Source organism: Bombus pascuorum, chromosome 6, assembly GCF_905332965.1.
Source record: "Bombus pascuorum chromosome 6, iyBomPasc1.1, whole genome shotgun sequence".
NCBI lineage: Eukaryota > Metazoa > Arthropoda > Insecta > Hymenoptera > Apidae > Bombus > Bombus pascuorum.
In genome coordinates, this window is record NC_083493.1 from 964,205 (window position 1) to 974,417 (window position 10,213).

Below are 10,213 nucleotides of genomic sequence, written 5' to 3' on the forward strand. Positions count from 1 at the left end.
CGTGCACCTCTGCACGCGTGTACCTTCGTCTGAGACTGTATTTTCAACTTCCCTATCCTCGACGTAGCATGTGCTTCTCGCGGCCAGGCTCATCCTGATCTTCACAGTTCATAACGACTGCAAACTTCGAAGAAATCAAAGATTCATGTCGAACGGAGGTTAAATGGCTGCTCCGGCAGAACAGGCTTCATTAAGAATAGAAATTTTCTTGAATTTTTATGGAATACGAGCGTAGTTTTACGTTGGTGAGTATTCTTCGTTCGTTGTTAACAAGAAAATATTGATCTCATTTGACAATAGCACAATGTGTCTGGTACGTTTTATTTTTATATATTTACAATTTTCGCGTAAAATAATATGACAAACAGAAATCAATAAACAAATATTATCAAAGGAATGAAGCGTGGTCGTATAGCTACGAAGCTTCAAGTACTTTTTACGTGCTTTTAATTAAATCTACTTGCAGTATGCGTTATATGCTAATAATTAGCGCGCGAGAGAAAAAAAGAGTGAGAGAAATCTTCGCTTTGATTAGTTATCGTGAAACTATTTGTTATGATGCGATAGAAAATTGATAAAGCGAATGGTTCTAATTATTGAAGAAACTTATGATTCTATCTTCGCTCTTTTACGTGAAATATAAATTATGGCACTTATTAATTTAATCTTTAGAATGAGTTAACCACGTGATGATAACAAATTATTAACTCATAGAATTTTGTCTTCGAGTACATTCGATTAAATTTCGATAATAACCACTAGAAAAAGAACTTACACCTTCGACTGCGAACCAAACAATCTCTTTTCACGCGATTCCATCAGCAACCAATAATTAACCTACCAATTAGATATCAATCAGCAAATTTCTGAAAATATCTAAAAAACGAAAAGAAGAAGCAAAACGAAGAAGTCGAAGTCAAATAGAAGATTACGAGTGCGATCGTTACAGTTTGGAAAAAAAGATAAAGAATAAAAAGAGAAGGAAAGTGTGATTCAAGCAAGAATCTCGTCATACTTAGCAGAGAAAGCTTTAGGGGAGGTCGTGAAGTATTAATTACGGGTGAAAGTAGTCCGACACGAGCCGTAGCTTCTATCACGGGATAATTAAAATACGATGCCTGAGTATCGGCTGTCGTTCGAATTAACGAGCACCAAGAGAGCGGTCAAAGCGACCGAAAGAAGGGTGCTCAGCGAAAGGAGTGGCTCCTTCGAGACCACGATCCGTCAGAAATCGTAAAGAGCTCCGAAGATTCGAAACGTGACGCGTTTCGCGCCAATAGCCAACGCCTTCCGTTAATTGGAGCAGCCTTGAGCGAAAGTGAAAAATATACAAGATCGAGAAACATGATAGCTTTCACAACCAATATACAAACATTTACATACACCTAAATATGCACGTATGTCTGTGATATTTTAAGCATGTCGACTTCCACGAAACGTGCTTAGCTGATTAAAGTTTGAGAGGTTCCTTCATTATATGGCTCGAGTGTTTTTGTGAATTTTAATTAATACATACGCGAGGCGATCGCACGTATCACGAGAGAAAAATCGCTTTCGAACTAGCTATCTGACTTTTAGAAGATTATTAATTACGTAACGCAGCGGAAAACCACTTCTGTCGTCGATCGTGGATGGAACTGATGATTGGAGAATGCTTCTCGAGAGTAGCAAAATTGGGGGATGTCTTCAACCTGTGTTTCTTTCGTTGAGATGTTATTTCAAGAGAGTTATTATTGCTGGAGGGCGATGACACAATTTAATTGTCATATCTGGATTAGAGGTGAAGTGAAAAGGAATATTAAATCACCATACAAATATAAGTAATAGCGTACATCGAACACCGCTTGTAAAATTTTTTAATTTTGGCATTTTGAGCAATGTGCTGAATTTTAATATGATTACAACAAATTAAGTTTGCTTTTAAACTCTACCTCTTTTGCGTTCGAAATTTATAACAAATTATAAATAAGAGAAAATGCTAGAATTGTGGCAAAAGCTTTCCTAATTTGAGTGATCGATCTGTAATTTCGCTACATCTGGCTGTTTCAAAATTAAATTGTTTCATTGGAATATAAAAATTCTTTGCTTAAATTTTAAAATCACTTATTGATTATTAAAATGGTGTATAAGGTTAAATATATAGGACCATAATATAAGATAGATAGGGTTATATAATATGATGTTGAAAACTACCAATGGTATACTGACGTAGTCTTATTGACCAGAGTGCAATTATGTCATTGCTACCTTTATTTCCTTTATTAAGAAAATAAGATCGGTCTGACATTTATGCATTATTTTTTATTCTATCGTTATATATATATATGTTATTCCAGATTTTAAAGTAGACAATTAAGTATTGCAAAACAAGACTGCAAAAAATTCATATTAAAAACGTTTTAATTTAAAAAACGAAAACTTTCGCGTGTGGGATATTCTTAATATTAGATATTTTAAAAAGATGAAAAATCAACGTTGGAAATTACGTAGATTGTTTTATCTCTATATTTGGTAAGTACTTAATCTAAATAGAATATTCCAGACGAAATTTTCCACACACAGCGCGCGTTCTCAAATTGTTTATGCAATTCATAAAACGCCTTCAACGACGTGCGCGCGAATTACCAAGTAGTGTGCAGGAGCACAATGTACCGTGCGTTACAAGTAGCAGAAAGAAAGATTTTTATTTCTCGCGGCGTCGCATTCGAGGCTTTTCCAAACGGGATCTGTTGATAGAAGGAATTGTGCAAATATTGCATGCTGTAACAAATAGCTATATTCTCGTGCGTATCCAGTGTGATATAAAACCAATAGCGCGGCGTGAAACAATTTTTGCATTCCCGACCTGACGAGAGAAAGAATGAGGATCTGTGAAGCCAGCTCGTATATACTCATTCATATTCGGTGTGTTTTTCTAATAATTTTTATACGCTTCGACGATTAATATCCATATTTATATCGGTTGTTCTATTATATTAAACAAATGTAATTGATCATTTTTGGTCGATTACTTATTGCAAAACGAATATGATACTTTTTATGTAACTCTTTCGTTGATGCAATCGTTGATGCATTCCATGACTACACTATCATATTAACCAATTGTAATATGAATTTATCAGCTTTCGCTAAATTCGAGCTTTATTTAGGAAGAGGTGGAAGTGCCACGATGTGCCAAAAGTTTTTGTTTTGACATTACTGCAAGAAATCGCTGACTTGCCACGTCTAGTTCTATTTAACTTAGACTTATCGCTTACAGGAGGAATAATGTGTGTCTTTAAAAATAATTGCTCCTCACGTAGTTAGTAATAATAGAACGAAGCAACAATTATTTAAAGTCTACTTAATTCACGCTATAATAATAAGCATTCTTCTTTAATAAATCGTATGCGTTAAATTCACTTTATTCTTATATGAAAATCTTACTATTTCAATATGTGTAATCATATATCTAACAAATCATATTACAAAATAAAATTAAACTCGAATTGCCATGGCATCGCTACGACGAACAAATTATCACATTTAACAATTAAAGCCTGCCAATTTCCCAAAATTCAGATCCAAAGGTAAATTTCTATAAAGGCTGTATCGTATTACCTTTGAAACGTTGCTACCAATTCAAAGGAATGTAGTTGTTTTAATTAACTTCTTCGCAACAACTTCTCCGACTTGTCCGAACAGGTCGTTGTCAATGAGTTATTATCACGGCGTTACAGAGCTTTCTTGCGTTTTGACAAGCGTTTGTCAAGCGTGTAAAGAAGGCAGTAAATCTGAAAAGCTGCTCTCACGTTGTGAATACGTCTGACGGTGTGTTCTAACGCGTGAAACGGCTGCAACGAAAGTCTATACCGAGTACCGACGACATGCACGACGCGGCGCGGTGCTTTGAACAGAGAGAAGCGTGAAGGAGTAGCAGAAGCAACAGTTTATGTCAATTTTCCGCTCGAAGGAGAGCGGGGTTCGCGACGAGACGGGCCGACTATATCGTGCTCGCTCGTAAGCGTGCGTGCCAACGCACATGTATCCTCCTGAAAATATCGCTGTTACGGAAGCAATGGGCAATCGGGTGTGTGAAATATTTTCACGTGTAAACGTGTTCGCCGTGTGACGGGCAACCTTGTTATTTCAACTTTAGTTATTCAACTTCCTATGGCACTGTTTCTCTTTCTCTCTCTCTTTCTTTCTTTCTCTCTCTCTCTCTCTCTTTCTTTCTCTCTCTTTCTTTATCTACCTATCTATCTACCTATCTATTTCTCTCTGACTCTATCTCTCTCACTCCCTCCCTCTCCCTCTCTTTCTATCTTCCTCTCCGTCTCTTCTTTTAGCTCTTTCTCTTTCTGCATTATTAATAATCGACTTGTATTTCAATTTTGCCTCGATCGACGCGAATCAGTTGACGATCTTCGCTAAATACGAACAATTATTGGAATATGAGAAAGATCTTTTGATCGAATTTTTTATTAATTAAGTTTAATATTTAATTAGCTAAGCTTAATTAAGATTAATATCAAAATCGACTCTATATATTTTAATGAGATTTAGATTCGATTTTAAGACACATCCGAACGTACGCATAGCGTCTCAATCCGTTTAACTTCAAATGAAAATTCCAGTGTCCAGGTCCATACATAGAAAACGGATTAAATTTTTTAAAGAAAAATAAATACGAATAATTTCTTTGAAATTCATTTCATAAGATAGAAATCGTCCTTTCCAAATATAAACAAACTTTTATACTATTACTAGGAATACTAACAAAATTAATTAATGAATATTTGAAATTAGGAAGGTATACACATAATAGAAACTAATTAAAATAATCTGAACTTCAAGTGTAAGTTAAACCGGATTGCTTACCAAAACCAAATGAAGCTTAGGCGGTGTTGGAAACTTAGCTTGTAAAGTTAATTAATGACTAACTGAGAGACTTTAAAATCTTGTTGCTAGATATTTGTTCGATGTCTGATATTATAGATGCAATGAAACTATTCCCTTGAAAAGAGTTCAATTACTACTTAAAATCTTAAGTATTGGTGCAAGTAGACTGACTAATTTTTACCTTTTCTTATCAAGACTAATCTATTTCAACTTTCTAGAAACACTAATATTCCTATTAACTCGCCTGAAAATCGTTCTTCTGTAAAGCCTCGACACTCTTACTACACATTGATCATCATACAAAATTTCTCGTTGCCCGGATCAAATTTAATTTTCGAACAAAGAGTAACAAAAAGCAAAAAATTAGAAAAATAATTTTGATTGATCTAAGGACTATCTACGATGCACGCAAATAGAAATCTTTAATTGACAAAAAGTGAAGAAAGATGTGACACCGTAATCAAATATTCTCGTTTTCAGAATTTCATCGCAACCAGATCCCAAGCCGATTCCGATTCGGCTTAAAAGGCGACTAGAGCTGGGATGTATTTCGCAATCGTCAGAAATGTATGACCCTTTTTGCATCCGATTTTGCGATCGAAAGGAAGAAAAAGGACCGATTGTTTCGTTAGTTTCCCCGGTATTCACGTTTCCGCAAACGTCGCGGTAGGAAGTCCGAACGAAATCCGAGATAAGGCGCACATGCACATGCATAGCTCCGTGACTCTCTCAGAGATACGAAAGTTTACCGTGGAAGCGAGCGCGTGTTCAGCATTTGCATATACACGGTGTCCTGGCCAAGGACCCTGCTTCTTTTCTCGCTTTTCTTCCATCGTGGTTTCGCGAGAAACATCTTGCACGCGGCAACTTGCGAAGCTTTAAAGTGTGGATTCGACGTGCAGATGTGGGTGGCTGTGCGAATGAGAACCCTTTTACTTTTCCTAACTTTCGTCCCTTTTTTCTTTCCCTTTTTCTTTATTTAGGTTCCCAGATTTTGAAACCGTAGAGTGGAAATCGTACTATATGCCTCGGTTCCTTCCTTACTTTGTTAGTATTTTATTGTCTTAAGCTGAGATATACCCAATTTAAGCAAATTTCTCACGTTATTGGAAGTAACAAAAAAGTTAGTTAAAACGTTTTATCGTTCGTAACGTGAACATTGAAAAAAAGATAATCATACTGGTCGAATTTTTAATATTGTCTGTTCACGTAGCAAACATTAATGAAAACATGTTATTTATGCATGTTACGGTGTATAGAATATTCATGAAGTTATTTATAGAAAAATCCTGATGCACGTAACATGCTCTATTGACGTGAACGTAAACACACGACTTCAATTTTTTATCGTTTAAGAAGGATGTATTCGCACTCGAATGCGGAAAATAATTATTATATCATGAAGGACGAAAATAAATATGAATTGTGTTTATCTTTGCTTTACGTAGGAAGTGTTCGATTCGCATCAAAAATAAAAATAAATAGAGTTATATATATATAAAATAAAATGAAATATACGTAATAGCGGTGAATATTACTTCTTTTGTATTATTCTGCATTATGTATCATTATTATTATTACTGACAAATTATGAAATATTTTCGTAGAAATATAACAACGCAATTTAATTTGCTCAAACTATAGAATACAAAATTTGTCTAAGTACTGAAAAGTTACAATTCACACTGTTACATTTGGTACAGTTACATTTAACACTGCTTTGTCGAACGCTGCTTGAGGCTTGCGAGAGATAGACGAATCCAGAAAGAACAGAATGTCAACGTTACAAAATAGTCGTACGAAAAACTTGTCTTTTGATATCAGAGGGACGTATTCCATCATCGAACCCTGATGTTTCGTTTGATTCCATCTCAACAAATCCATCGTTGTAACGTTTACATCATACCACCTCGTTTCTTTTTTTAACCGTAAGCTTTACACGCACAGATAGACGAGTTCGCATCATTCTCGTACGCGGATTACACTTCGTACGAACACAGATATCGTTTTTATCCAAACGCCGCCGTACCGTCTGGCCATCTTCACATCCACTTTATCTTGATTCGACTGTGTATTTTCCAACGATGCGTTCTTCCCGACGGCTTTTTCCCCATCCACCGGAAAACTACGTTCTAGGGAATTCGGCGCGAGCGTGCGAATGTGCACGTGCACAGGAAAGATTTTCGAGAGCTGAATTTTTCAATGCCAACAACAGCTCAGCTGGCTGGTATGACGAACACGTGAACGGTTTCTCTTGTCGCGTCAATTCGATCTCCAGTAAATGTTTCTTTTTTATCGAACACGCTCGAAATACCAGATAGTATAGATCATCTTGTGATATGAATTTAATATATTGGACAAATGACAAATAGAAACGAAGTTCTATCTGTATTTCATATGATCTAATTGAAATTTAATTTCAATTCTATTTCAGCTTAATTTAATTTTCGAGGATATATTGAAAATGTGCTTCCCTCGGGTTTATAGATATTTTGTTATAGCTGATTGAATAATTATGTCAAAGCCGTGAAAATAGTTAACGATGAATGTAAATAATTTAAATCAGAATTCTTGGTGCCGATATCTGTATCAATACATTCATTACATGTTAAAGTTAAAATACTAAGCGCGCACGAGTCCAAATCGATAAAATGCAAGCTCCATCATTATCGACATCGACCACTTCCGTTCAACTGTCGCGGATTAGACAAAAGCACGGAAGGGTGGCTAAAATAAATTGTAGAAATGCTGATATGTTGAGTCGGCTCAATCGAATCAGAAGCTCGAGGAGGCAAGATCTAACCACGTTCCTCCTTTCAAAGAAAGATGGTCTGACAAATGACAGCGGTCTGTCTATCCTGAGACCAATGAGTCGTCCTTATCAGCTGCTTCTCCGCGCAGCCTCTCGATTTTTCCTGTGGAAACGGCAAAAAACCGGTCAAGTCTATCTATCGATATCACTTCTCTGCCATGGTGGTAGACTGATGATGGAAAAACAACACCAAGGGTAGATAAACTGTTACCTTTTTGCCACGTGATATCATTGTCCGTGAAGATTAAACGGCCGTAATAAAGAAATAAAAAGCGACCAGTGCTGAATGACGATTAACTATAATCGCCCTACCCTCGTGCGGGTAGAAACGATTTCGGTGATTATTTGGTTGATAGATCTTTAAATTTAATTGCATACCAATATAACTTTATCGATTGTTTTTACGGTAAAATTAAATATTATATATTTATATCAAATTAAATATTCCCAAGATGAAATCTTCAAAGTTAAGAAAAGCAAGTACCATGCTGTTTCCAAGAGAAAAATCCAAACTTCTCGAAATCGTGACAAAATCTCGAGCCAAAATGCAAGGTTTAAGAAAATATGTTCAACGATTCAACGAAGACCATTGCCCGAATCACATTTTCTCGAAATACCCACCCATAATCGCAAAAAGATAAAGAAGCTATCCAACTGCATCGGCCCACCTTGAATACGATGCTTCGTTACCCACACGATATCTTCCCAGCTCGCAGGATCCAATCAGACCTCGAGGATCCAAGAGCAAAAGGAGAAACTAAAAGCGGCGGGAAACTGCAATTCCCGGTTTCATTTGAGGGCTTCCGGAAGCTCCGTGTAACTTCGTGCCCAATAACACTTACATCAATAACCCATCTGCGAAATCTCGTATCCGCGGTACGTATCTGCGAAAAACAGTCGAAAGCATCCCCGTGCTTGTGCCAGGCTTCCCCTTATCTACTTCAAAATCACAGGCATTCCACGTATTAAAGCAGGCTGTTATACTCTTGCCACGATCCTCCACCTGCCCCAACCTCTTTTCTCTCCTTCCTCCTCTTTTTTCTCCAATCTTTTCCCTTCTTTCTCCGGAGCTCGCTCTTATTTCCCACCTTATCGGTTCAGATCTCATAAATTTCACGGAAAACGCGATTAAGCGGCCCCAGGTTGCGCCCGGCTTCACCTACCTCCGCCTACCACCATCCACCCCCTTTTCCGGCGAACCGCCAACCCCCTTGGCGACCCTTCCAATCTAAGTATTCAAATGAGAGGACTCCACCCCTCCTTCTACCTCGTATAGCTTTTTACAATCGCCCCCTACATTCCCCTTCTTGTTATAACCACCCTCCATCCTTCCCCTCAAGAGACTACTGGTGCCACGTAAAGGTGGAAAGCTGCGAATAGTAAGAAAAGTAGCTGGGACACTTGTATATCTATGTTATGAATGCGTAAAAGATTCGCAAGAATATCTAGCAAAAACGTAAATAACGAAGCAGTGGTGATAAAGCCTGGTATCTGAATTTAATAGTAACGATATTTTCAACAATGGAAGTAGGTTTTTTTTATCAAAAAGAGATTAGCGATGAGTAACGAAGATAAAAATGAAAATGCAATATATCGTAGAATACCAAGATGACACGGTGCAACAGAATTTCCATCAACTCCCTGAAAACAAAGATCGACGAGAGGTCACGTCTACGATGTACTATTTTCGCAACAAGGGAATTGCGACGAAGAGAGAAACAAAGGACTCGTCCATGAAAAGATGTTCCAGAAAAATATCCTCGACACCGAGGGCAAAACGCGGTATTATTTTACACGCGACAGGAAGAAGCAACGAAACCGAAACGAAAAAGAGCAGAAGTAAAAATGTGAGAGGAAAGCTTAGTAATATCGATAAAATTTCGACAAAGTCTTAAGAGAGACTACTTTTATATTTACGAAAGAAATAGAAGGAGAGCAAAAAAGGTCTCGCTGAAAAAATATATCTCGTATCAAAGGAAGAATGAAACTGGATATTAAAACAAAAAGGATATTGGAAGAACGGAACGGTTCTATTCCGCGGTGATATCTCCACGATCGCTGGGAACGTTCGAAATAGGTCGTAATTAATATGTCCGGGACGTAACGTAATTGAAACGATGAAGGAAATTGTGAACTTTAATGTAGGCATTACGGAGAAAAGTTGGCTTTCTCGGATTTCGCGCGTGAAAACGCGATATCATTCTCTAATGAGAACCGGTGTGTTTAAAGATACAACAGAAATAATGAGAAGGGACCTCGATACGAGCAAATCGGGATACATTATGGTAACAAAGAAACGGGGGAACCCAGGCAAACTGAAAGATTAGTTCGGCTTAATAAAAGACTGGATTTAACTTTCGTTCGATACAATTATAATATCGAGTGCAAGTTTTATAAAGATGACCAAGCCGGAAAGCAATATTTCACAATTTGAACTTGTAAAAAGATGCGACGTTCGTGTATTACGACCTGATACTATGATAATTTTTGATATTCTTATAAAACTGAAAAAGACGAGAA

At 37.0% G+C, this 10,213-nt stretch overlaps 1 protein-coding gene across 1 annotated transcript in view; it reads right to left on the reverse strand.

The window, feature by feature from the left end:
- The window catches only part of LOC132908340 (lachesin-like), a 205,064-nt gene extending 201,407 nt beyond the window's left edge, over window positions 1-3,657 (reverse strand). The window contains exon 1 of the mRNA XM_060962282.1: window positions 3,601-3,657. The gene's annotated coding sequence lies outside the window, so the exon portion shown is untranslated. The remainder of the gene's footprint in view (window positions 1-3,600) is intronic.
- Window positions 3,658-10,213: the final 6,556 nt, after the last annotated feature.